This window comes from Mustela lutreola, chromosome 1 (assembly GCF_030435805.1).
Source record: "Mustela lutreola isolate mMusLut2 chromosome 1, mMusLut2.pri, whole genome shotgun sequence".
Lineage (NCBI taxonomy): Eukaryota > Metazoa > Chordata > Mammalia > Carnivora > Mustelidae > Mustela > Mustela lutreola.
In genome coordinates this window covers 140243726-140271640 of record NC_081290.1, presented here as the reverse complement: position 1 = coordinate 140271640, position 27915 = coordinate 140243726, and the positions used below count along the sequence as shown (strand labels likewise).

Below are 27915 nucleotides of genomic sequence, written 5' to 3'. Positions count from 1 at the left end.
CAAATCAAAGCATTCAACTTCTTTATCTGAACCCTCTGAAACACAAAATGTCTCAGTAAGTATTCCTTCTTCCATGGAAATCCTAGTCATTTGCATAAGTCCAATAAGAATCTGTTCTCCTTGTAACAGGACACCATAGGAAACATTGGTTATTTTACCAAGGTTTTGACTGGAATGTCATATTTGAGAAACATGCTTAGACTCAGATATGACCAGACAGCGTAAAGGAGCTAAGGTTGACTTTATGAAACCTGGAATCATTTATGGAACCGTTGGCCTGATACCTTACTTACAGATTTCCCAGCAGCCTCACCAGGTGAGTAAAGGATGCCATTTACTGGCAGGTGCAAGAGCCTCAGAATACGTTGGGAACCTCAGGAGGAGGAGTTTACCCAAGTCTGCAGGTATCTCAGGCATGTCTGATGGCAACCACTGGATGTGGCTTCTGGCCTGCAGAGGATACTGAAAGTTCAACCTAGAGATTCCTCATAAATTTCCATCAAAGCAGATTAAGAAAGATCTGTATGATAATGCACTGTTCTTGCTGAGCTTATGTAAATAATTAGACCAAGTTTGTTAAAACTGAACTTGTTTTTCAAATAAATTAGTCCTGATTTGGCTATCTCTGGAAATGAGGGTTATTTTAGAGAGAAAAATTAGTTTTAATAACACGCCTTTATGGGTGTTAAATTCTAGATTTGGTTGTCCTTAAATGTTTGTTTACCTAAGCTAGATAACTTGAGGTAAACTTCAGAGAAGTTACTCGATAACTCGTGTAAACGATCTTGCCTTTGTCAGTCAGTCAGCCCTAGACAAACAGCCTTACTGAGTGCCCTAGCACTGGCCATCCCAGACATTACCAAGCCCTTCCACTTGTATGTGGATGAAAAGGCAGGGGTGGCTAAAGGAGTTTTGACTCAGACTCTGGGGCCTTGGCAAATGCCAGTAGCCTATCTTAGCAAGAAACTAGACCTAGTAGTGGCTGGGTTCCCCCTAGCCTCCACATAATTGCTGCCATGGCCTCCTGGTCAAAGATGCAGATATATTTACAGAAATGGACTAAATTAGGATCCCCTATGAAGGGGATTGGGCTAAGACTAGAACAGGAAATAATTCCCCCTTGAAGACTAGGAAGAAATTAGTAAGCCAGATACTTCAGATACTCATTTGGGGACATGAGCTTAAAGAGCTTATGGTCAAACAGTTCCAGGTTTCTAAATTAGGGCATACGGCTCAGGATGTGGTTGACAGATGTACTCAATGTGAGGCGGTAAATGCGGGAGAAACCAGAATGGAAAGAGGGAAAAGAGAAAGGAACCAGGAATTTATCGGGAAATAGATTTTACAGAGATGAAACTGGGAAAATACGGGCACAAGTATATGTTAGTTTTTGTAGATGCCTTTTCAGGCTGGGTAAAGGCTTTTTCTGCCGAACATGAGATGGCTGGAATGGTAACCAAAAAGCTACTAGAGGTTTGGGTTACCTCTTGCGATCGGGTCAGACAATGGCCCTGCGTTTGTGAGTTCAGTCTCACAGGTATTGGCCAAAGTCATAGGCACTAATTGGAAACTACATTGTGCCTACCGGCCCTGGAGCTCGGGGCAAATAGAAAGAATGAATCGGACTCTTGAAGAGACCTTGACAAAGTTAATTCTGGAGACTGGAGGTGGGTGGGTGGATCTCCTTCCCTTTGCCCTCCTCAGGGCGCGATGTACACCCTACTTAAATAAGGGGACCCCATTTGAAATGTTTGGGAGACACCCCCCCCTTGATTACAAGAGGTTGCTATAACAGAAATGACTGATCAGTCTGTACTCCAGTCACTGCAGGCATTACAGTCTGTCTAGCCCACACAAGGATCCTAACTGCCCACACTGAGATGGAGACTGAGCTGGAACCACATCCTTACCAACCTGGGGACTTGGTTTGGATGCGCTGCCACCAAGTGAAAAACTTGGAGCTTCACTGGAAGGGACCCTACATCGTGATCCTGACCACTCCCACTGCTCTCAAGGTCAACTCTCTGGGTCCACTACACCTACATCTGGCCAGCTGACCTGCATGTTATTCTCAAGGACTTTGTTCCAGAATGGAAAAGTTAGTCCGACAAAGACAATCCCCTAAAGCTAAGACTGCACCTTTCTCACGTACCCCACTAATGTTACTTATACTATGCCCTCTTCTTACAGTATGGGGAATGGAAAGTAACCCTCATTATCCCCCTTCTTCTCTTTACCTTTTGGCCCTGCATTAGGCAGAGTCAGTACAGTTCAACTCATGGTACTCAGACAGCAATACCAACCACTGGACTTTGTTACTGAGCAGCTTGGACCCATGATTGGGTACTTCCTTAGGTTCCTCTGAGAGGGGGAAATATGGAGGCTAAGAAAAACAAGGCTGTACCCACCCTGAGTCTAGCCCTGACATAAGTGCAGCCATCTTGATGTTCCCGATTATCACAAAATATTTCTTGTGTTCTGACCTACTCAGGTTAGCACTTTAAACAGTCTCTCTCTCTCCTTTAATGATTGATTTTAACCCCTGGATTCAGCTGCCTCCGTCTTTCATAACTCCCCTACACATTCCTTAACTGATCAATGTTGACCCAAGTAGGTAGGGAAAACTCTACGCCCCTACTCAGCAGGAAGAAGTTACAGAAGATGAGACCTTCCACCTTCAACAACCTTAAAGATTTAAGGGTCAAAATTGTTAAGGGGGAAATGTGGAGGCCAAGAAAATTAAGGCCATCCCATCTCAAGTTTAGCTGATGGGGGAAACAGAGGGAGAAGAAAATCATTAAAATTCCTCACCTATTGACAAGCCCTTGAAACAGAGTGGCTCTCCCCTGGGGACTTAACTGCCCTGACCTTGAGATTTTGCTAAGGACAATCCTAGCTTGACCAACCCCCTACCCTGACAGGTCCGACCAGAATCCTGTTAAGTCTACTTTAACAATTACTTTAGGAAACTTTATCTCTAAACCTCTAAGATAGTGTCAAGAATCATTCCCAAGTATATACATCTAAAGGGTCTCACAAGAAGATTTTCATTATTGGTAATGAATAACCTTTTCCTCAGACAACAGCTGGCCCCTCAAGGTCCTGGAGACCTTGCTTCCAAAATTCCTTAGAGACTTATATCATCCATAATCCCCTTCCTTTGTCCTCACCCAGGGCCGAGTCCACCCCTACTCTGCCTTTAAAACCTCTGACTGTAATCTGGCTCGGGGTCCAAGTCCCTACTCCGCTGTGTCAGTATACTTGGGCCCAAGCTTAAGCTTGTCAAATTAACCCTTGTGCGATTGCATCGGTGCTTGACTCCTTGGTGGTCTCTCGGATGCGAAAACTCGGGCATAACACGGTCACTGCCAAAACTTCCAGCTAACAGATGATCCTTTCTGCTCAGGGAGAAGTTCATGTGTTTACAGCGTTGGATTCAGCTGCCTCCACCTTTTCTAACCCCCCTACACATTCCCCAGCTGATCAATGTTGACCTCGGTAGGTAGGGACAACTCTTGAGCCCCCATTCAGCAGTAATAAGTTACAGAAGATGAGACCTTCCACCTTCAACAACCTTAAAGATTTAAGGGTCAAAACTGTTTGGGGGGGGGGCACCTGGGTGGCTCAGTGGGTTAAAGCCTCTGCCTTCGGCTCAGGTCATGATCCCAGGGTCCTGGGATTGAGCCCCGCATCAGGCTCTCTGCTCAGCAGGGAGCCTGCTTCCTCCTCTCTCTCTCTTCCTGCCTCTCTGCCTGCTTGTGGTCTCTGTCTGTCAAATAAATAAATAAAATCTTTATTGAAAAAAACTGTTTTGGGGGGTATGATGAGGAAATAGAAGGCAAACTGAGGACAGCGGGGGAAGCTGAGGAGCAGCAACCTCCCGGCACCGCCCACTCCTGGGTGGGACCTGTGTGACATTCCTGCAGGAATCACCCATCTTTGTTAACACCTTGCTAGAGGGGAAAAACAACCTTAACCTGACAATGGCAAGGCCTCAAGTTCTCTAGTATCTTGTAGGTTTAATTTAGCATATGAAAGTTCTTTGAAACCTCCTCACATTCTTGTCTTAATCAAGCTTTATATACTTTAAACTGTTTAAATCTCTGTGCTGATGGTCTGCGCCCAGAAAATATTATGCCAAAGTGCAGCGGAAGGACCCTTTAAAAAAAAAATCAGTGGTCTGGTCCTGGTCCTGTTTTAATTTCTGTGTATTTTTCCTAGGAACGCTGACGGACCCATGTGACTCCCTGAGCGCCTGGTACACACCTGCAATTGCTCACACTCCAGAGGAACTTCTGGATTCATCCCAAACACCTCATCCCACCATTCTGGAGGCTGAGGATTATGGCCCTAAAACCTGTTCCTCCACAACAGCCACCTCATGGGAGAGCAACCTGCCAAGCAGTGATCCCAACTTGGGGGCAACTGAAGACCCTCACAGTGCAGGCGTGGGAATTGCTGGAGGGTCAGAAAGTTAAGAGTGAACCCAAAACACTTTATCTAGCCATGATAGCACTTGTTGCCTTGCCAGGTATCCACTGCCTATGCCGATACAACTTACTGGGCCATTGCTCAAGCCATCCGAACTTGCCAAACAAGCATTTGATAATATACAAAATTCATTGCACTCAAATGGCCTTACTTCCTTTATTCGATTGCTGTCACCCTAACTTTTGTCCTGTTTGCGTGTCCTTTGCCAGTCTGCATTCCAGTGGGGTTCCCATCCCTCCGGGGGTTCCCATCCCTCCAGCAGCTCCAATCTGGCCTCCATGAGTTTCATATAAAAAATAAAGAAGGTGTGGAGGGGCGGGGGGCGTGGAGACCAGACTGCAAGCTGACAGGGTCCTTGCAATGTTAGGGCCAGTGGAAAGAGCAGCCCTACCCACCACTGTTCAGCCCTAAAGCGCTGCCATAACACAACTTGCAGAAGCCCGTAAACCACACAACATGTTAGCCCTGAAGCTAGTTGATCTGAGGCCACGTAGTGTAATAGCACTGAATGAGAAAACTGTTACTTACCTACCGGTAGACTGTTCCATTGAATCATCTATGCAATGATCAAAGGAACTCCCACGTGAGTGTATTGTATCATAATACACGTGAGTGTATTGAATCATAAAACTGCTGTAAACAAATAAACATCTTAGCTTTGGCTGTGACCCTCCCGGTCCCTTTCTTTGTGTTTCTTTCTCATCCCCACCCCCACCTCCAGTTTCTCCCTTCAGTCAAGGCTGGTCCTTGGCATTTTCTGGTGTTACATTTAACTATAAGCTAAAAAGAAAGAACGTAGACTTTCCTTCCCTCCCTTCCAATTCTAGTATACTTACTAAAGAGAGGCATGAAAATCAACGGCACCCAAATGGGCAATTCACCTTTCCGAGTTTATCTTGGGTTTCTCATTGTGCAGATGTACCAGGTTATTCCGCCTAAGGTCACAGCGATGCAGCAGATGCTCACCTGGGCTGGAGAGCGCCTCCGGCCTGAGTAGCGTTCTGACCTTGGAACCGTGACCTCCTTGTCAAGTGCAGGGAACAAAGGAATGCCCTTGGGAGACTCCTGGAGGATATGTTGGCTTCCTTCAGATGTTCGCTTTCCCACTAGTTGAACAGTGATTTGTTTGATTACTTGGGTCCCTCTACAGTGTCCTCTGCCACTCTATGGTGGGAAAGTGAATGTCTGGCCTTCTCTCCTTCCCAAGGAAATTATAAACCAAAAACTTCCAGCTATGTGCAAAATATAACTTTTCCAGAATCCAAGAGAGAAGCCCCTGTGAAGTCAAGTTTTTACAGAGGGTTCCCTGCAGAACTCACCCAATCTCCCCAGCCAGTCTTTCCAGGACCCTTTTCACACTTCGCTTAAGGGATCCCCTCTTCTAACCTTCCTGTGCAAATACCGTTCGCCATTCAGAAAGCCCCTACATACGGGAAAAGATTCCTGGATTCATCCCTATGTGACTCATTGTGTGCACGGAAGTCCTGACATTGGGAGGGTTGGCTGCAATGACCATTAATGTTCCAGGCTGGCAAAGTGTCCAGGACAGTAGGGCTTTGGTGCCGTCCCCCAGGGAGGGCCAGGAAGGGCATGACCCTTTGAGCTGGAGCTTCTGCCCCTTGTGAGTTGCAGGCACACCATCTGCTCTCCTGATTGTTGCTGCTGGCTAACTGGTTAGACCACACACACGTGCACACACACCTCCAAAGGACCAACACAAATGTTCAGTCTAAACCTATAATGAGGAAGGGAGTATTTTTCTAATAGTGATTCATACTTCTCAAGATGCTTCACTCTCCTTGGCCAGCAAATCACAAGATTGTGGAGAGAAGTATTTGTTTTCTTTCATTCCTCCCCCAGGCCCTGTCCTAATTGTGTCTTTTCAGACTCCCAGGAACAAGGAAAAAGACAAAGGTAGAGTCATAGACCTCTTACTGTCCTCTTGCAGGAAAGGGGTAAGGTCAGAACTTCCACAGCCCCACCCACCCTTTGTCAAAGGAGGCTGAATTGAAGAAAGGTGCTGGTGAATAACATGGGGTCTACATGGTTACTGAATAAAAATCCCTGTGTTTCAACACAGAGAAAGAAGCTCCCTTACTATGGGCTCTTCCATATTCTCCAGATTATAAAATAAGTCAAGGCTATTTAATAAGCACAAACATGAATACTTTTTTGAAAGGGACCAATGATACCCTTTCCACTCACATATATCTCTCTGACAACGAAAAAGAATTACTGGGGCTACTTGAAGTTCTAGACTAACAGTTACTATTTTCCCTTTTATCTGTATGAGGTAGAGCTATGTTTCTCAAATACAGTGTGTGAAATCCCCTTGAGGGCTTGTTAAAATTGCTGCCCCCGAGACCATTCTATCCAGGAGGTCTGGAAGACATTCCCCACCCTGCAGGTGGGGAGGTGTAGCTTCCAAAGCAGGTAGTTAATTAAGTTCCCTCCACAGTTAACTCTAGGTGCTCTGAGCAGACAAGGGGAGCTGGAAGAACTCTAAAGAGTATGTTCATTCCTAAAGGGTTAATCTGCTTTCCAGAGGTGCCATATCTTTAACACGCAAAAAAATAAAATCTATTCTAAGGACTAACTATATAATTAGAGGATAATAACAACCCCATGGGGGAAAAAAACCACAGTGATAAAGAATAATGGAATTTTTGGGTTAATTACCAATACAATGTTGAGCTTTGTGCAATTAGAGACAGATAATACAAGGACAAAAGACTGGCTCACAACACACTTCCCGGATTTCTGAAACTGAAGAAAATTTACTGCGTTTAAGATCAAGTCCGAGATCTTGCTTATATTATTCAAAAAAGCTGGGGCACCTGTGTGGCTCAGTCGGTTGAAGCCTCTGCCTTCCGCTTGGGTCATGATCCTGGGGTCCTGGGATGGAGCCCTACATCGGGCTCTCTGCTCAGCGGGGAGCCTGCTTCCTCCTCCCTCTACCTACTTGTGATCTCTCTCTCTCTCTCTCTCTGTCAAATGAATAAATAAAATCTTAAAAAAAAAAAAGCATAACTATTCAGCAGGTTGTATGTGATATGACTTTTGTTCTGGTACTTTTTCTTTGCATTCTACTTACAATACTCAAGAGGAATTTTAAAAATGAATGAACTTTAAATATTGTATGGGTACAAATGTCGATCATTCATTTATTAAGTAAAACGTTACTGAAAACTGAAAAGCAAAGACACAAAGATGACTGGGGCAAGCCCTTGTTGTCATATGGCCTACAATGTAATGGAGGAGTTGAAAAAAAAACAAGGTTAGGTGTCAAAATGAAGACAAAGTATATGGTATATAGGTGAAGTATTCCCAAGGAAGTCATCTTGAGGAGGTCGCAGGGCACCAAGCCTGACCTGGACATTGAAGGCTTAACAGTTGCCAAGGGGTGAACAAGTGCAAAGAAGAAACAAAAGACTAAAGGAACATGGAGGCATGAATTTGCATAGCAAGTAGTTCGGGTTGGCTAGGATATGGGCCATTAGGAGACATTGGCTGGAGATTAATCTGGAGAGGGAGACAGGGGCCAGTTCATGCTTCAAACTTGGACTTTATCCTGAAGGCACTATGAATCCATGCACTAAGGGCTTAGCAAATATACTAAAATATAATTTGCTCAGAAAGAGAAGTCTGAGGAGGCATGGAGACTGGATTGGAGGAAACATGGGGAGAGAGAGGACTCATTTGGAAGGGATAATGGGCCTGAGAGGGTAGTGCAGGTGGATGGTCCATATGCGGAGATGCCTAAATGTAGGGTGGGCAGTTCCCAGTGGCTAGCTGGATGACAGAGGAAAGACAGATGGATGAATCGAGGATAACATCTTTACTTGCGGTGTGCAGAGTTGAGAAGATGCGGGTACCAGGAACAAGTTAGGACACAGAAGCAGGAGAGTGACTCTTGAGTTGCTCTTGAGTTGTGTTTGGGACATACGGAGCTCAAGTTTCCTGAGGGTCACAGCAATTTAAGATATTGGTAGACCACATATAAGAGTCCAAACCCAGGGAGATTTGGACAGAATATAACATTTGGGGCAAAGATACTCAAATGTATCTTTGGGGCAAAGATACTCAAAATATTAATAACCAGTACAGACCAATGGTCAGGCATAGATACTGACCAAAGAGAATAGGTACCTGATTGACCAGAAAGAACTGTGGCAATTAACAGCTTGCATGACCTTATGTGTACACACCAACTGAACACCACCTTGGTACTGTCAGTCATCGAATTAGAAGAGTAGAAGGGAAAGCAGAAGGGAAGAGGCCACAGGACAGAACACTTAAGATGGGGTGGTGAAAAGGAAAAGAACCCGGAGGTGATGAAGTCCCAGAACCTAAGTCAGGTTCGGTGGGGTGAGGAGGTTCGGAGCCGACGACTAAAGAAAGAATTCTTAAGAGTCGTTGGTGCAAAAGGTGATTTATTAGAGCACGGGGACAGGGCCCGTGGGCAGGCAGAGATGCGGCTGCCCCGGGTTGTGAGGGGTGGTTGGTTATATACGCAGGAGTTGGGTAGGTGAGGACAAAGGGCTATTGGGGCAAAGAATACTATCAGGATATTGAAGGCTTAGTTACTATTAAGTAAAGACAATTGAGAGTCTCCTGGTGGAATGTTACATTCCTGCCATCAAACATCCTTGTTAATGAGATTTAGGTTTAGAAGAAATTTAACTTTATTTACTTTTCCTTCTACCTCCGCCTCCTTCGCCTCCTTCGCCTCCTTCGGTTTTTATGGAGGGGAGGGTGACATTAGGCTTGAGAAACTGAGTTCTGTGTCTTTGGAATTTGGGCTATTGATAAGGTAACTTCTTTGTTTGTAAATCTCAAGGACATTTGCAAACCAAGGGAGACTCCTGTCTTGTAGGATTGTGATCTTAGCAAGTTAACTATTTATCATTTTATGGCAGTCAGGGGTGCCTGAGGAATGCTACACCAATGGAGGGGAGCGGATGGAAGGGGGGGTTGCAAGGCGCCAGCTCTTGCTTTGTCCTCAGCCAGCCTCCTGCTCCCTCATCAGAGGAACCATCAGAAAGATAGGAAAACTAAGAAAGGTTTAGGTTACGGAAGACTGGGGACCGGGAAGCTTCAGTGGGGAAGGAATGGCAGTATGAACTATTAGAGAGACACCTTACCTACCTCTTCCCCAGCCAGACTGTTTGTGGTGTAGATGTCTACATGGAACAAGAGCACTGCTCAAGAACTTGGGGGGTCTCAAAGCTGAGGGATGAGGGTGACCCAGCACAAATTAGAGTCTAGGGGGAAACACTTAAGCTCTTCCCAGGAGTGACGGTCCACTAAGAACAGTGTCTCCAATCATGCTGAAGATGAAACAGGGAGGGATGAGAGGGAGAGGTTGAAATGAAGCCAACCCTTAATGAGGGTGTCTCCCACTATCACACCAAACCTCACTGAGCAGCTGACCCATCTGCCCATTTTCCTCCTCAGACAGAAAACAGACACCTATCCCACTAACCTGCCTGGGCTCACTGCAAGGCTCTGGGCTTTTGCGTTTATTCACCTCAAACCTGTAAAATCTCTTCCCTGTAATCTTTCTCCACTTCAGTCTTCTCTTCTGTGACAGAGCATTAAAAGCAAGTTTCCCCACACCCTCCTCAAGCCAATTTAAGCCAGCAGGAGAGTATTCTGCTCATTCTCTGAAAAATTGAAAAAAGATGGACAGGGGTCGCAGTGAACACAGAATTGTTGGAAGGAAAAAAAAAAAAGTAGTATGATACTGTGGTATTATTTGAAAGTGACGACATTTAATCTTTGATAAAACAAGAGAAAATTTAGGGTTCTAGTGCAAATGTGAAGAAGTGAAAATTCAGGGTTCTAGTGCGAATGTAAAGAATACTTTATAAAAAGGGTGTCGGTTTCTTTAAAGAAAGAGGGGCTGAGAAGTTCGTAATTATTGAAGATGCCATAAAGCCAATGCTAAACCAGTATTCCTAATTTTAATCTCTGCGGGAAAAATCAGGCTTTGAATCGCCTGTAAGCCAGATCCCACGCACCCAGTCCCTCAACGCGGGCCTGGCTAGGGGTGACCTGTCCACGTGTCGAAGCTATAGCGCACCTCCAGGGCCCTTCTTCCACCGGCCTCCTGACCTTCGATGTCGTGACGAGCGAGCGCAGCCCCATCAACCTTGAGCAGAACGCCGCGTGCGGCATTCTGGCACTGTCCGGAGCATGCTCAGTCGAATCCTGACCCACTTTGCAGGTCCGAGCTCGGGGCAGGGGGTCGGAGGTGCTACTTAGTTCAGTTTGCCAAGGACGGAGAGAAGGAGGAGAGAGACGGGGAGTTGCTTAAAGATGCCTCTCTCTCCTTGTCAGCGGTCCCTGACCCGGCGGCGGAACATGCCCAGTCTGGCACAGGAGCCACCGGGAACGTCCGTGTGGAAAGTCCACCCTTCCGTGTTTTCTCAGCAACCAAGAGAAGGGGGCGGTACTGGAGCGAAAGGGTCAGATTGAAGGCGTGGCCAAGGGGCGGCCCAAAAGAGCCGGGGAGGAGGAGTCTGGTCCCAGCCCCAGAAATTGTCTCTCTCAAGTCTAAAAAATAAAAAGTGGGGGTGGTGTGCTTACAGCGCGGAATGGTGCTGCCGAAGTTCTGCGGGCGTTTTTAAAAAATAATTTTAGAATAACATGTCTTACTTCAAAAGCACGGGACTGTCCGTTACAGAATACTTAGAAACAGTAAATAATCAAAAAAGAAGAAAATTAAAAATCCCGTGGAACCCCACCACTCAGAAGCCACCGGGGAACATCCTGCTGTACTTTCTCGCAGCCGCTTCTGTGTGGTCTTTGGAAGTGACAGCACAGGCACCCGGAAAGGCCTAGAAGCTTTTGATGGCCAGGTGGCCTCCCAGGTGGCCTCCCAGGTGACCGTGGAGTAGGCACGTCCGGAGGCTGGACGCTCGTCTTCTCCCGTGTCCCAGGAGGGTAACCCAGGAACGACACTGCGACGCGACGCTCAGGAGAGTAGCGCTGGAAGCAGGGCGCTCCCCGACAATTATCAGTCACCTGCCCAAGCACCGCAGCGTCGGAAACGAGCCCTCGGCCCCAGGGACACCCTAGGCGCGCTGGAGCAGATCCCGGGAGACCCAGGCCAGCCGCAGAGCCTGCGCCGGCAGAAGGAGGGACTCCTGGGCACGCTCAGCCCGCCCCCCACCCCCGCGGGCGGACCCCGCGGCTCTCCCAGGTCCGCCCGGCACCGCCCGCTCCGCCCCGCGCCCGTGGCTGCTGCGAAAACCCGGCGGCGACACCCCGCGCGGCCACGCGCCTCCGCGCCGCCCTGCGAGTCGCACTGGGCATGCTCGGCACCGGCCGGCTCCGGCTGCTGTAGGTGGGGAGCTCCGCACTCCCGGCCACCCGCGGCGCAGCCCGCTTCGCTGCCCGGCGCGGGCGGACTCAGCTTGCCCGCAGTAGGCGCTCCCGGGCATCGGGCGCGGGGCGTGGAGCGGGGACAGCTCGCAGACTGGCCATGGCGAGGGGCGCAAGGCGGCCACCTGAGTGGCGCGGCGGCGTCAGGTTAGCAGGGGCGCCCGGACAGCAGGGGCGGGGGGGCGAGGGTGGCAGGGAGCCCGGCACGGGGTGGGCGGCCAGGTCGCTGTGGCTGCTGGGGCCGAGGAACTTTCGGGCGCTTAGGCTGGCGGAGCCTAGGGAGGAGGCGTCGTGCAGGAGGCGCCGCGAGGTCCCAGTAGCGAGCTCCTGCGGGTCGTAGGATGCTTCGAGATCCGTGCGGGGTGGGACCTGGGGGGCGGTGGGCTGGAGACAGCCAGCCACCTCTCAGGCTAGTGCCATAATCTTTCTACGGCGAAGAGCGCGGTGTCTACCGTGTGCTGCCGGGAGCCTCCCAAACCTCCGGGGGGCAAGGGAAGCCAAGCAGCGGCGGTGGCCTTCGCCGGACTCCAGATCGCTCGGGTCACCGTGCCTCAGTTTCCCCGGGACGGGGATAGGGTATACTGTCCCGTGGCCCGGAGGCCCCGAATTCGGGTTCTGTGCCCAGTCTGGAGAGTGCTGCGTCCTGATGCTGCAGGAGTGCGGGAAGCTGTGGGTGCAGCAAGCCGCCGCCTCGCGACTGGAGCTCTCGGAGTTTGTCGCATTTGACTCCATAGCAAGTTAACATCGCATTGCTTCATGGCGTGGAATGGGGAAACGTGCTTCATCAGCTTAAAAAAAAAAAAAGAAAAGTAATTGCAAAGCCGATTTATTTTAAGCTCGACTATTAACTTGTCTTTGCCTCCAAAAAAACCCTTGAGCTTGCAAGTTGCAAGATTTATGAACCAAGCTAGCAAAAAACAAAAAGAAGAAGAAGAAGTATGTAGGTTCATTATCTGCTCACTGTAGAAAATAATCTATTATGGTTGAATTGTCATTGTTTTTAAGGATACTTGTTAGCAGAAAAGTTTGGTTACTGTAGCAGTCTTTATTTTGTGTTAGCATATATTAAGAACTTGGAAATCTAGCTTTGGAGAAGCTGAGTGTTTTTTGTAAAGGTTTCTCACTTTTGCTTCTAGATGAAACACATTTTTTTTTTCAGTTGCTACTATGGTGAACATAGTAAAATTGTTCAGGATGAAATGTAAGATGGAAGAAGATTTATTGAGAAGGGAGAATGTTGGAACGATGTGGTTTTACTGGCATTTCACTTTTACAGAAAAATGAAGTTTGTAGATCCCACTGGGGTTTCTACTGTTGGTTCTTCCTGAAACATTTAGTACCATTACCACTTTTAGGGTTATTGGATTTAATCCCAGCAAGGTAAACAATCCTTGTTCTAGTGGGAACCTGTTCTACCTCTCAGGCTATATCCTTGAGTCTGTTCCCGTAAGTACCACTTAGTAGGTTCAGTTGTTTTATTTATTACGCTTATTACAAAACTTGTTTGCATTCTTGACAGACCTTAATAGACTTTGGAGGTGCGTTGACTTTTTGTTGGTTTGTGAATAGCCTTTAATGTTTGTTCTGGTCTGAGATGGCTCCCGCTCTAATTCCAGATCCTCTGTGTGATTTCCTCAGTGAGCTTTATGCTTACCCTATACATCACCAAGATTTAAGAATAGGGAAGGTTTGAAATGTCCGGACAACAGCAATAGCAACAACCTGATTAGTATTTCTACTACTTAGGCCTGAAGTCCTCCATGTTAGCCCAGTTGGTTGGTCGGTGGTGTTCATGGCCCCTAAATGTACTTCTAAATACAGTTACAGAACAGTTTAGAAGTTAGGAAAAAACACCTAACACCAGCACTGAGAAATTGCACATCCCTTCTCTGTAAAACTGCGCCAAGTTGAAAGTCGGCCTTGAAGCATGGCATCCATGAACAGGTGATCCGTAGAGCAAGTCTTCTGTTCTCAGGCTGTGTTCCCAAGGAGCAGGCAGTGATGTCTCCCCCTTAGCCTTGGCTTCTTCCTGACCTAGAGGAAGCAGCAAAGCTTCAGCGTCCCTCTTTGTCAATGTGAGCTTTAATACGGATCAGTAGGCCCCTTTTTGGATCTAAAAAATCTCATTTTTTTCAAGATTAGGAAAAGCAGTGAAATTGAACAAAAGGCGTTTTTGAACGTCATTTATTGCTTCAGAAATTCCGCAAAAGAATGGGGTTTCCTAAACTAAAATGACCCAAACTGACAGGATTTAGATCGAAGAGGGCTTTTACTCTTGCTGATGAAGAAAAAATAGCAAAGTAGACTTTGTATTCAAATTAGGAAATAGGTGATCATTTCTTCTTTTTTGGTGCCTCTTGGGTTCTTTCAGCTCAGCTGCTAGGCAAATAATTTTTCGTCTTATTTCTGTACTGTATGGTGGTATCAATGACATGAGATATTCACAGCAAACTATTGGCCTTTAAAAATAGATCTTCCAGCATTCACATGGCCATAATTTATTCAACCTCTCATTTGACTTGTCATTTGAATAGTTGAGTAGATAAGGCTATTTAAATTTTGTTTAATTTTGGACTTTTTGTTCTATTTTTTTAAATGAAAAACTTCTAGATACTGAAATACCAAATAAATATTGTGGTAAAGTGGCTTTTAACCTCCAACGTAGTACAGTCAGATGTGTTAGGTGGGCATCATCTTTGGGAATTCAGAAGTCATTCAGAGAGTATCACCTCGCTCACCTAAACGAGCACTTGGGGTGCCGCTTGCCCTTTTCCAGCCACGCCCAGGAGGACACTTAAAACTGAAATGTTTTGATCCATGGTGACTTACATTAAAGTTAGAAATGTCTTTTTTTTTTTTTTTAAGATTTTATTTATTTATTTGCCAGAAAGAGAGGGAGAGGGAGAGAGAGAGAGCGCGCGCAAGCGAGCACAGGCAGGCAGAGTGGCAGCAGAGGCAGAGGGAGAAGCAGGCTCCCGGCCGAGCAAGGAGCCCGATGTGGGACTCAATCCCAGGACCCTGGGATCATGACCTGAGCTGAATGCAGCTGCTTAACCAACTGAGCCACCCAGGTGTCCCAAAGTTAGAAATGTCTTAAGAAAATATCCTTAGATGTGAATGGTTTAAGTTTGCTATAATATGTCCCTGGAATGGTTAAAGAATTCAGGAGTTTGACTGATAATGTGTTAAGACCCAGTTAAGAGCTGTCGGAACTAGTTTCTAAGCTATACTCAAAACAGAAGCCGTGTGAATTTACTATGTTGCCTCTGCCTCTACCTGAGGTCTTCACTTATTAAAATAATCACCTTCATTTTTCTTCCCCACAGTGTTTAATAGTTAGGCCCCAGGGCTGCAGAAATGAATAAGACTTAGTGACTCAGAATCTAGTCAGACAGACATACTTGAGGACAAGTAAACTATAGTGCAAGGTATGTGCTCCAGGAGAGGTATTTGTACATGGGACTAAGGAGACAAGAGAAATGAGCCCCTTGGGTTGGAGGAAGAGGAGGGCCCTGTGAAAACGGTGGTATTTCCATAGGATCTTAAGGATTGCCTTAGGAATTTGGGTAGAAGTCTTCTAACTGTCCAGGCAGAAGGAACACTACTATGGTAGTTAGAATAATGACCCCCGCAAAGATGTCCACTCTGTGACCTTGCAGATGTGATTAAGTTGAAGATTTGGAAATGGAGAGATTATCTGGATCATTCCATGGGCCGAATGTAATCATGAGAGTCTGGATAGGTGAAGCAGGAAAGCCGAAGTCAGTGTCAGAGTGAGTGAGGCCATGTGAAATAGATTTTGACTGGCCGTTGCTGACTTTGAAGATGGGAGGGGGCCACGACTCAAGAATGCAGGCAGCCTCTAGAAGCTGGCAAAGGCAGGGAGACAGATGCTGTTCTGGAGCAACCAGAAGGAACACAGCACTGCCAGTTCTCGTTTAGCCTGGTGAGATCCCCTTTGAACTTTTAACCCACATAACTGAAAGATGATACATTTGTATGTTGAAGTCACTAAGTTTACGACTTAGTGTCATAGAAAGGAGCAATAGAAAGCTAATATAACCATTATGCAAAGAAAGACTTGGTGTGATGGAATATTGAGCAGAGGCAGGAGAAGGGGAATGCAGTGGTCCTTTCATTGTGATGGTGCCATGCAAAGGAGTTTGGATTTTATCTTGTCACATGTAGAGAAGCAGTGGGAAACCAGCTAAGCATTTTTAAACAGGAACATGGGAGGAACAGACTGCTGCCAGACTTATCTTCCTAAAAAAGCAATATATGGCTAAACTCCAAGTTTCATACAGCTTTTTGACAAAGGGTGTCCAGCCAGAAGTGGTCAGTGACAGAAATCTAGAACCCGCATGATATATAATTCAGTTCTCCGAATTGTTCTGAAATGGCATTTATATACATCTGTGAAATTAATAGCTTAAGAGACTCTTTTTCACAATTTGTAGAAGAAGGTCATAGAAAATAAAATAGAAGGGCCAAGTCACATTTTGATTCCTTTGTTTCTGCCCATTGTCCTCTTAGCACACAGCTGCTCTGCTGACTGTATACCACGCAGACATAACCAGGGAGCCATGAGAGCCCAAATCTAGTGAGCTTTCTCTAGTGCAGTTCACTTGAGATGATGTAATGTCACCTGGGCCAGCTCTGACTGGTTGCTGTAGCTTGTGGGGTGTTTGTGGGCTTGTACAGGCTCAGCTGGGAAATGGCCAAAATCAATTAGTAATCTTCACTATAGGCTCCGTATTTGCCAGGGTATGGATGAAAGCTATGATTCTAGATGACCTAACTTCTGTAAGAAATTCAGTCATTCTTTCCAAACATATTTGTTGACTCTTCAATATAAGGGCTTAATTTCTGTCCTAGAAAAACTTGTAGTTGGTCGAGTTGCCATCTCTGTGTCTGGAAAACCTCACCTGAAGAAATCTACCTTAGTGTTAAAGAGTGGCTCTGAACTGAAGCTAAACTATATGTTAGAAAAAATTGGTAAGAGAAAAAACACTTTCCTGACAACATGGAAGCCCCATGGCTACCTGGGGGAATCCTGGAGGGCTTTTTTTTTTTTTTTTTTAAATTAAATTTTTTATTTTTTATAAACATATATTTTTATCCCCAGGAGTACAGGTCTGTTTCTGGAGGGCTTTTGAACCAAGACTTAAAAGCCAAGTAGGGGTTTGCTGGATGTGTAAGGAAATGAAGGGCAGCATGGCCAGCCGGACACATGCGAGGAAGTCAGGAAAGAAGAGAGGCCAGGGATGTTCCAGAGATGAGAATAGTAGGAGATCAGTAGGAGTCAGAGCATGAAGGATCAGGTATGTCCTGCCAAGGACTTTAGCTTTATACTACTGACAAAGATGTGGAATATGTGCTAAGTCTGATCTTTCGGAGTCTGCTGACTTTGGCAACAGCCTGGTCTGTGGATTGGAGACAGGCAAGACTAGGGGCTGGGCAGTGAGGAAGGAGTCTAGTAGAGGGGTGCCCATCAGAGATCATGAGCACATAAAGCTGGGCCCAACAAGAGACGTGTGGCCGTGTGGCCGTGTGGGCAGGGAAGGAAAGGAGGAGACATTGGAAGTGACTCGCATGTAATCGGATTTTGTGTGTCAGGTCCTGCAGAATGTGGAAGGTGCCCTCTCTCTAGGGTTCTGCAGAGCACAACACTTTGCAGGATCAGAGACACTGACTTCCGCTGCAGATGCTTAACCAGAGGGACCTGAAGCAGCAGAGGAGCAGGAAGCCCAAACTCACAGGTGTGTGTGGAGGAGGAAATCAGAATTTCCTTGCCGGACACATACTTTGTAAGGGAAACATGGAAGAGAGAAAAAAGGAATTGATCTCTGATGGTTCTTCAGCTTCTGGGCAGAAGTATTTGGGGATGCTAGTGAGGCTGAAATGATAGTGATACGGGGTAGACTTCCCTAATTCTGCATTGGAAGATAACTGTCTTAGAGGCTGGGCTGAAGTTGACTCTTTGTAATCCGCGGAAAAGAGGAAGTTTGCTGAGCAGATATTTAACTATAATTCAAAATCTTTCCTTCCATTGAGGATTTGAGTTGGCTCATGGTGCCAGGAAGGCTGTACTCCTTAAGGAAATAAATGGGTTGGAATAAAGTGCTCCAGAATTACTCATTGACAGGTCCCACCCAGTTTAGCCCTGGAGAGCCCTGGCTGGGGCTAATTCACTTCATTTTCATCGGTTTATTAAAGGGTACCTCTCCTAGACAAGAGGGGATGCATCTGTTCCAGGGTCTGTATCTTGCTGTACTCTTTTGGAAATAGCAAGAACTCTGTATTTGTGAAAGTGGGAACTATTCCAAGTTGGCCAGTTAATTCCTTTCTTCCCAGTGGCCAAGCTCTGCTGTAAGGAAATAAGTGGATGTATGTGTAGGCACTATGTTTTCTTAAAGATACAAAACCCACTTTCCTTGGTCTTCAGCAGGGGGAGGTATTTGAGTAAAGACTGCATTAGTATTTGGCTCTAAGCTTCATCCAGGACTTTGTTCTTGGCCTTTACACCCCAGGATAGCCACAGGATGGTTTGAACATCTAGTAACCCCTGAGATACCTTGCTCCTCAGCTGCTAGTGCGAACTTCACTTTGTAAATTTCTGCTTTGTTACCAAAGACAGGTGCTGGGCTGCGTTGCCCTTAGTAATCACACCTGGGCTTCTGCTCTTGCTTTCTCCCCACCCACCTTTGTGCCATTCCTGTTGTCAGTCCCAGGCTGGAGGGAAGGTTTTATTCCTTCAGGGTATCAACAACGCAGGATTATCTGGTGTCTGAGTGAGTCTTGCTCATTAGACTTCCCAAAGGTAACTTGGTTTTTTCCTTCTTAAGACACTTTTGAGGAACTTGAAATAATTTCTAGAAAATAGTTACATATCACTAGTACTTTGCTTCACCGAGGGCAGAGCATTTATTCCTGTGCAGCTGGACCCAGGACATACAGTGGCCTTTTGCTTCCCTCCTGCCTTCCTAAGGCGTCTCATCTCTACCTCTGTGCTATGGCTGTCTCCCCTTCTTTAACTGGTGTGTTAGTTTTACATTCAAAGTGATGGATCATCCATCCCAGAATCCTCTTTATCAGTTCTCTTAAGTAACCCTTAAGCCCCCTTATTAATTAGAATTGCTGGAGGAATACTCTGATATCCCAGAGTTCTTGAGATGAGGATGCACATCAGACCCATTGCACGAGCCTCGCAAAAAACTACTCTAACATCAGGTTAGATTTTTAGATTAGATTTTTTTTTAATTAATTTTTTTAAAGATTTTTTTTAAAAGATTTTATTTATTTATTTGACAGAGATCACAAGTAGTGAGAGAGACAGGCAGAGAGAGGGGGGAAGCAGGCTCCCTGCTCAGCAGAGAGCCCGACCGCGGGGCTCTATCCCAGGACCCCGGGATCATGACCTGAGCTGAAGGCAGAGGCTTTAATCCACTGAGCCACCCAGGTGCTCCTAAATTTTTATTTTTAAGTGGCATGCCGTGTTTATTTCTATTCTATTTGTCTAAAGTAAGCCATTATTCCTGCTGAGAAAATTATCCTGTCTCCTTTATTCATCCTTCAGGATTTGACCAACCCCAGGGAACATTCTGTGACCTTTCCATCTGGCCCTCCTCTGAATTCCTGTGGTATTTGCCCAGTTTAGTGCTTACTTATATACTGCTTGGTATGTGGTTATCACCAAGATTCCAGACACCATTAGAGTAAAGAACTGATCTCACAATTTCTTTTTTTCAGCTCACAACAGTTGGTACTAAACATAATAGTGGCCTCATAAGTACTTTGAGTTCAGCTTAACTGATATAACTGGCTCCTGGATTTTTATCACTTAGCTGAATTTGACTGCACAGGTGAGACATCATTAAGAACATCTGGCAAGTGTGCGTAGGGCCTGTTCCCATCAACGCTGAGAGGATAGCAAAGCTTCCTTTAAAATTCTGGGTGGCAATCACTGAATCCATGTTTTCAGCTTTCTTCTGGTTTTTTGTTTAGTTAAGGTAATTTTCCATATTGTCGCATGGAAAAAACACTTAATTTGGGGGAAAGGTTGATCTTAGGGTATGCGCTAAAGTCAAGCTAGAAGATTATGATTAAGATTTGCTTTCAACCAAATTTTGAAAGATATTTGATTTTATGTCCAAAATTTTAAAATAATTTTTAAAAATATTAACAATATTTCAAAATAAGCAATTTTTAAAAAAGATTTTATTTATTTATTTGTCAGAGAGAGAGAGCAAGCGAGCACAGGCAGGCAGAGTGGCAGCAGAGGCAGAGGGAGAAACAGGCTCCCTGCCAAGCAAGGAGCCCAATGTGGGACTCGATCCCAGGACGCTGGGATCATGACCTGAGCCGAAGGCAGCCGCTTAACCAACTGAGCCACCCAGGCGTCCCCAAAATAAGCAATTTTATATAACGATTCTGACAGCTTTAGGTGCTCATGACGTTCAGAGAGTTTGGCCAAGCTTTGGTATTCACTTGGTGGTCACTGTGCATGACGTAGCCCGGGGGTGAGTGTAGATGAGATTCTGTGAGGGGCTTCTCCTCTTGGGCTGGTGGCTGGGCCTCTGCTGCTTTCACTGTCAGTGTGGACAGAAAGAACCGCAAGGGCCTGCCTGTGTCCTAGGGTAGTGTGAGACTCCAACGGAGTACCATCCATGGGAGTGTTTTATAAACCATAAGTGCTAGGTAAGCATAAGGGCCATTGTTATTGAGCTCTTCATAACAAGTCAGATAGGGTTTGAGTTACAGGATCTCTTCTGATCTGCTTTCCACTAAGATCCAGGTCCTAGTGTCTATGAAAAACACTCAGTATATGGGATTCAGATAAATATTCATTATGTAATTCCACTTTGTGATAATAAGCTGGTAAAGAAAGAAGGAGGAAAGGCTTTTCTAACTACCCTCTTCAGTTATCGAGCATATTTTTACAAATAGATGAAACTTGACTCTGCTGAAAGAAGAAACCCTGGGTAATCCACTTCCTACCGTGAATTTGAATGGCCTTAATCAAACAAGCAGAAAGATAAGGAGTTTAAGGGATGGTTTCAACATTTGATGTATAAATTAAGTAGGCGGTTGCTTTTCTTCTCAACAATAAAAGGAATGTATATTTCAGGCATAGAAAATAGTCCCCAGATACATTCTTTGTGGCAGACAGCTGCCCCAAGTCCTCTGACAGACCCACACTCCCTCAGCCTCTGCTCCCGGGCCCCGTTGGGAGCCCTCAGCCTCTCAGGACTCTCTGTAAGGAAAGATGTGTTTCTGAAGACTGACCTTTAAAGAAATCTTGGTTTATATTTTAAGGTTAGTTTCATGGTAAGGACTAGAGCCAGTTACCCAGAATTTCTAAGAAATGGGTAGACTTTGCAGAAAATGTAGGGCAAATGTCAGTGCCTTGTGAGTTAGTAAACTGAGAGGAGATAGAACCAGTATAAGTTCACTCAGCAGATATCCAAGCCCTTGCAATAAGCACAGCGAGTTTCTACACACAGGGATACGACAGCGAACAATGTCCGCAGCAGAAGTCCGTCCAACCAGGTGCTCACATCTTAGTAGGGACAGGATAGTTCACAGTATGAAGGAAAAGGCAAGCAGGGTAAAGGGGACAAGGACTGTTGGGGGTTGGAGCACACAGTTTTTTGTAAGATGACCAGGGAGGGCCTTGCTGATGAGGTGACATATGAGAAAGGAAATGTAGGAAGTGAGCCTGCAGGCATCCTGGGGACTGACTTCAGACGGAAGGAATAGTTAAGTGCGAGGGTTCCAGTGTAGCTGGCACATTCCAGGATTAGCAGGGCCCCGTGTGGTTGGCAGGGAGCGAGGGAAGGGTAGAGAGGTCAGAAATGAAGATTGCGAGGCTGCTGGGGGCCACATATCGTAGGGCCGTGGGCAGGCCTTCTCTGGCCTTTACCCTTGAAAGAAGAACCCCTGGAAATGCACCTTGTAATAATTTAATGTGTTTGTGTTTTATTTTCATTTTCTTTGAAGCTTCCCCATGCATAGATTGTTACTAGTCATTAAAAAAGGAAAAAAAAAAAAAAGTAACGAATGCTTGGTTCCTAGGACAGTCAGTAAATACCTCAACACCAACCATATTTTGTCAGTGGAATTTCGTGATAAAAATTATACCCCCAAATGGCCAGAGCAGACCCAAGACCTCTCTGTAGTGAAATGACGATCTTAAGCCCCCAATGGGGGACTGTGGTTCGCCTAGACCAGCCCCTCAGTGCTACAGCCTTGCAGGAATCTGAGCTCATTCACCTCAGCAGTGTGGTGAGAGTGTCTGGAGGGTGTGGATGGAGGGTCCAAAGGCCTTGGGAGCTTGAGTAGGTTTTCTTTTTCATTATAATGCTTAGGATGTGAATAATACTCAAGAGGTTTCCTTCCCTACGGAGGAGAACGAGTTACTGTGTGCTGTGTGATGCACAAGCTGGTTCCTGGGTCATCACCAAGTCACAAATGGCTTGGCAACCACAGTTCTTGGCCCTAATTGAATTTCTGGCAATAGGATCTTCATTGTACATAAAGAACTCCCTCCTCTTTCCCTCTTCTTATTGAGCACTCACCATTCCATCCCTTGGCCAGCCCCAGCCACACTCCTGGTGGTCACAGAATGGTAGATAAGAAGGGGCCCAAGAGATGGGTCTGTAGCTCAGAGGGATCAGCTGATTCCCAGAGGTCATCTACTAACTAGTAAATGGCAAAACTGAGGAAAGGAGTTTTTAGGTTTTAATCCTGAAATGCTAAACTGGTACCCTTTTTCCAGCTCACCCCAAAATTTCTGTCCTTGACTTTAACCTCAGGGCCCATCCCATTTTTTATCCTAGGAACCTAATTCCAACGTTTTGCTATATTATGATCTCAGTTCTCTGGCTATAGGGAGTCCTGTACCAAGTTCCTTTTCACACTGGCTATCCCTTGGAACACTGGATGTAGTCCTCTTAGACAGTACTCTGTGTCTTGTTTGGGTTCTATTACTACTGTCCTTCATACTCATGATCAATGAAATACCTCTATCACGGGCTGTCCTGGGGTGCCTGAGTGGCTCAGTGGGTTAAAGCCTCTGTCTTTGGCTTAGGTCATGATCCCAGGGTCCTGGGATCAAGCCCCATATCGGTCTCTCTGCTCAGCAGGGAGCCTGCTTCCCGCCCCCCACCCACCCCCCTGCCCCAGGCCTGCCTCTCTGCCTGCTTGTCATCTCTGTCAAATAAATAAATAAAATCTTAAAAAAAAAAAATTTATCACGGGCTGTCCTAGCACTAAACAGTCAACCCTCCTCATAATATCACGTCGATGGAAAACTGTCCACAAGTGCATTACATCTGGCGGGTTGGGAAGCCGTCTGTATCCAGTCAGATGGGGAAACTGAGAAAGGCACTTTTACTATGAAGGCCTGAGGAGTTTACAAAGTATACCAGATCCATAAGAAAATGTAATTGTTGGCAATTGCCTCAGTCTATATATTCTATTTAGGAAAGCAAGTTAAGAATACGGCTTCTGATTTATAGAGCAGTCTCCTGTGCTGCACGGCGGACATGCTCTCTGCCCTCCTCTGTCTGGGCAGAGAGCTGGCCAGCCTGGATCTGCTGGCAGGCAGCTAGGGGTCAGCACCTCAGTAAAACATCTCCCTGATACCGTGGGATCTTCTGGCCATTTTTCTAGGCTGGAGGAGAGTTCTTGCTCATTGATGTGTTCAGCCTTCCAGATGCCCATCAGCCCTGCCTGGCTTCACTCTGGATACAGGGGCTTTTATACAGAGCACATCCAGAACTTCTGAGGAAACGAACGGACTTGGGCTGAAATGAAAAAAAGAACTGAACGTTGGCAGAAGTAGTGTGATAGATTAGCAGGTGGCATAAATAATGGTACTAGGCACCCACTCCGAGTGAGTAGGGAAAATATTTTGTAAGGACACAATTATTTTTTAAAGGGAGAAGACACCAGAAAAAATATCTTATAATAGGGACAGGAAGAGAAAGACAAACAGAGGTGCTTCTGGACAGGCTTTAGGTTTTATAGGTGTAGAGAATCTGATACACAATGGTGTCAGAGATTCAAGAAGAACACTGCCACAGCATTGTAACCCCTTTATCTACACTGTAATGTGTTTTGGGTGTTGAGCTGGGACCATCCACTAGTGCATCTATCCCATTTGTATTCATTTCCCAGGTTTGGTTTATTCCCTTGACCATCAGATTCCGGAGGAAGCATCCCTCCGATCTGTTAAGGATTTGCATTAATGGGGCCCGGAACTATTTTAGCCTCTTTATTTAGAATGAGAATTCGAAGACGCTGAATACACACGGAAACATCAGTAAACTCTTCCACGGATAGACCCAAGATTAGAACAGCTGTCAACGCATGTTTCAGCTGCTGGGACAACTCAGAAATGGCCTTTGTGAAACCAAGAGATTGTAATGTAATTCAGGCCCAGTCTAGGTTTGAGCTTTTTATCCTACTTCTAAGCCACTAAACTGTGTGATGCTGGGAAACTGCTCATCTTCTGTGGGCCTCCCGTTCTCATCTTGCATAAAGGAAAACCTTTATGAAAACACGTGAGTTTTTCCAGATCGAATATTCTAGTTAGGTGAACAGATAATGTATGATAGACCTGTTTTTATCTTGCCTAATGATAATTGTACCTGCAGAGGAAAACCTTTACTATAATCCTTTTTATCTTCCTCCTTTTTAGAAGATTACACTTCTGGGAGCTTTATTTTATATCAGCCTTACTTTTAATCAGAAAAACATACTGTGTGGGAAAATTGTGGTGAAGATCCAAGGATGATTTCTTAATATGATGCACCACCAAAAATAAAGTATTACAAAGATGGCATCTCTGGGCCTAGGGAAGGTTCCTTTTCAGGTTTGAAAAACAGTGATTTAAAAACAGATCCGTTTTTGAAGAGTCTGTGCCTTTCATGTATTGAAAAAAACAAAAACAAAAACCTAGACTTCTGTAGAGGCCTGAACATTAGTGCAGTTGGTAAAGTAAAGTAGAATTGAGACCTTTTGTTGTACCTCCTAAATTGTTGGATGAGCTTAGAAGAGCTCATCTGGTGGCCATCAACAGCAGTCCTGCCCATCAGGGTATATATTTTGTTTTACCCATTAAGTAGCTATGAATTATGCCAATGCCATGCAGTTAACAGACAGAGGGGCTGTCCAGAATGCCACGAGGCCTCACAGGGTCTGACTACTTTCTTAAGACAGTCCTACTTCTTCCCATGAGATGCTGCCATGCGGCTCCCAGTTCATAAATGTAAGTGTCGCGGAGGCCGCTTGTCCTCACAAACCTTCATCGGCCAGGACTTGTAGAGCAAGGAGAGTGTGAAGCCAGGGGGAGAGGTCGGTGAAACGGCAGGAGCCACCATGGGCTCTGCTCAGCCACACGGCCGGCATTCGGGCCTTCATCCAAGTGTAGCAGCAACTGGGCAGTGCAGCCCCAGGGAATTGTCAGTGGAAATTCCTAACTCATGTGTTCATGTGTATTTCGCCCACCGTGCCAGGCATTGGTTCTTAGAGAATGAAACACTCCTTTTCTCAGACGGCTGTTGGTATGACCATGGGCACTGCTGCTCCAGAAGTCCGGGGTTTATATCACCTGCTGTATAGTCAGACACTCATTAAGGCCTGCACATTCTAATTCCTCTACCTCTTTTGGATCTACCCACGTCTTGGCTTCCCCACTGCTGTTAGTCCGTGCCCCGGTTCTTTGTTTCCTTCCTTCCTTCCTCTGTGTCATCAGCCACACTCTGAGCAAGGTGATCTAAACACGAAGCTGGCCATGTCACCTCCCCCTTCCAGAACCTGTGAGTGCTCCCCATCCTTGGTATTACATACCAGTCCCTCCGTTACGTGGACCAGCCTACCTCAGTCTTCCTCCTCCTCCTCTCTTCTTACCGCAAAGTGGTGCCTAATTCTGTGCAGCTCCCTAAATGTGCAAGGTTCCCTCTAATCAGCATTTTCTTCAATATGCTCTTCCTCCTTTGGGGTCAGCTTCACTCCCTTGGTCTATTTGGTGAACTCCTTTATAACTAAACTAAAGGGCCACTTCTTATAGAATGTTCTCCCCGGTCCTTCCAGACCGCTTGGGTCTCCTCTCCTGTACCCTCAGCGGATCTTTGACCTCTTTCTGATGGAACAGTTTTCACATTTTTAGTTGTTGCCTTACTTTTCTTTCTCCACCTACTAGATTTGCAGATGAATGAGTGTAAGGACTTTGTCTTACCTTTATACTCCTCATCCCTGGCAGTATGCCAGGCACGGAAAAATTCCTCCGTTAATGTGTAGTGATTCGGATTGAACTGACCTATCTGGGTACTTCGAAAAGTAACCTAAACACAACGTTCTTCCATTCTTTCCTGTAATGATCCCATTTGCCATCTAAGTGAGCAGTTACTTTTGTGTTATTAGAGGCATTAAGAACTCTACACATACAGATTCTAGAACATCTGTAGGAAAGAAACAGACAGTATGAATCTTTCTGCAACGTAACTGGACCCATTCAGATAAAACTTACTATACTTAGCACTTACATAATTTGATTCTGGACTGTAGTAATTGCTGCAGGAATATTCTTGTTCTGCAAGGTTTTTGGACTTTGGATTCCCATTGTTCATATTCAGACACCACGTTAGCTACCTAAAAACTCTGTATATGTTGATCTTAAAAGAAATTAGGGGAGTCCACATTAGGGCCATAACAAAAATGGCCTCAGTTGCCTGCCAGTTTTAAAAAGTTAGTGTTTAGGGGCGCCTGCATGGCTCGGTTGGTTGGGCGGCTGCCTTCGGCTCAGGCCATTGTTCCAGGGTCCTGGGATCGAGCCCCACATCGGGCTTCCTGTTCAGCAGAGAGCCTGCTTCTCTCTCTCCCTCTGCCTGCTGCTGTGCTTACTTGTGCTCTCTATTCTGTCAAATAACTAAATAAAATCTTAAAAAAAAAAAAAGTTAGTGTTTATGATTAGAGTATTTCAGTGTCTTTCTTCATTTCCCATGAACTTGAGATGTCTTCTTGCTGCATGAGGAGAAACCTATCAAGAATGTGTTCTAGGGGCGCCTGGGTGGCTCAGTGGGTTGAGCCGCTGCCTTCGGCTCAGGTCATGATCTCAGCGTCCTGGGATCGAGTCCCGCGTCGGGCTCTCTGCTCAGCGGAGAGCCTGCTTCCCTCTCTCTCTCTCTCTGCCTGCCTCTCCATCTACTTGTGATTTCTCTCTGTCAAATAAATAAATAAAATATTTAAAAAAAAAAAAAAAAAAGAATGTGTTCTAAACTAAAAGGCAGCCTTTGTGTCTATGGCATCATTTATGCACAAATGAAAATAGTGGTCACTCTCAAAAGATGTTGTGACAAAATCTAGTTATGTAACTACAAAATTACTCATCATAGTTGATGGGGAAATGGCAGCATGAACTGTGCCAAGAAAAAAACAACAATGTATATTCATTTAGTCCAAACACCCTTAAACAAGGGGCCCTTTCCTCCCAACTCCAGAAATACATGGCCAGCAGTCATGTTTTATTATAGGTGAAGGAACAAAAATAAGATCCAGCAAAGCATTTTATTACATGTTTTTAAGATAAAATACAATCATGGGGAAATAGGGAAGTGGCTGAGTAAAGAAAGGACATTTGATGTCTGCTAAATATTTTCTCTTTTGTTTTATTTATAGAAAATATTCTATGAAAGTTTTCCCAAAGGCCATGAGCAAACACATGAAGCTTAACAATTTGTCCATTGTAGCTTTTGTTAAACCCTGGTTTTGGAATCTGTGGCCTTTGTTCTTGTATTTTGAAGGACTGCATTTTAAAACTGCTGGATTATAGTGCTCATGGTTTGGTCATTGGTAGCTAAAGTCTTTCACAATGTTACAGTGTTATTAACCGAACTTTTCAGGATGCCGTCTGTAACATCTGACGGGCTGCACAAAGTACATTTGTAGAATATTTCTCAGTGCCCAAAGTGACATGATGTCTATATGCTTTTCTGGCAATACATTGTGAATTTATTCCAGTTGCCATTGGAT

The 27915-nt window shown here is 45.5% G+C and overlaps 1 protein-coding gene across 2 annotated transcripts in view; it reads left to right on the top strand.

The window, feature by feature from the left end:
- The first annotated feature begins 11396 nt into the window (after positions 1-11396).
- The window catches only part of MFAP3L (microfibril associated protein 3 like), a 40588-nt gene continuing 24069 nt past the window's right edge, over positions 11397-27915 (top strand). The window contains exon 1 of one of the 2 annotated variants that reach the window (XM_059175196.1): positions 11397-12027. The gene's annotated coding sequence lies outside the window, so the exon portion shown is untranslated. The remainder of the gene's footprint in view (positions 12028-27915) is intronic. The other variant, XM_059175149.1, reaches the window with a different exon arrangement.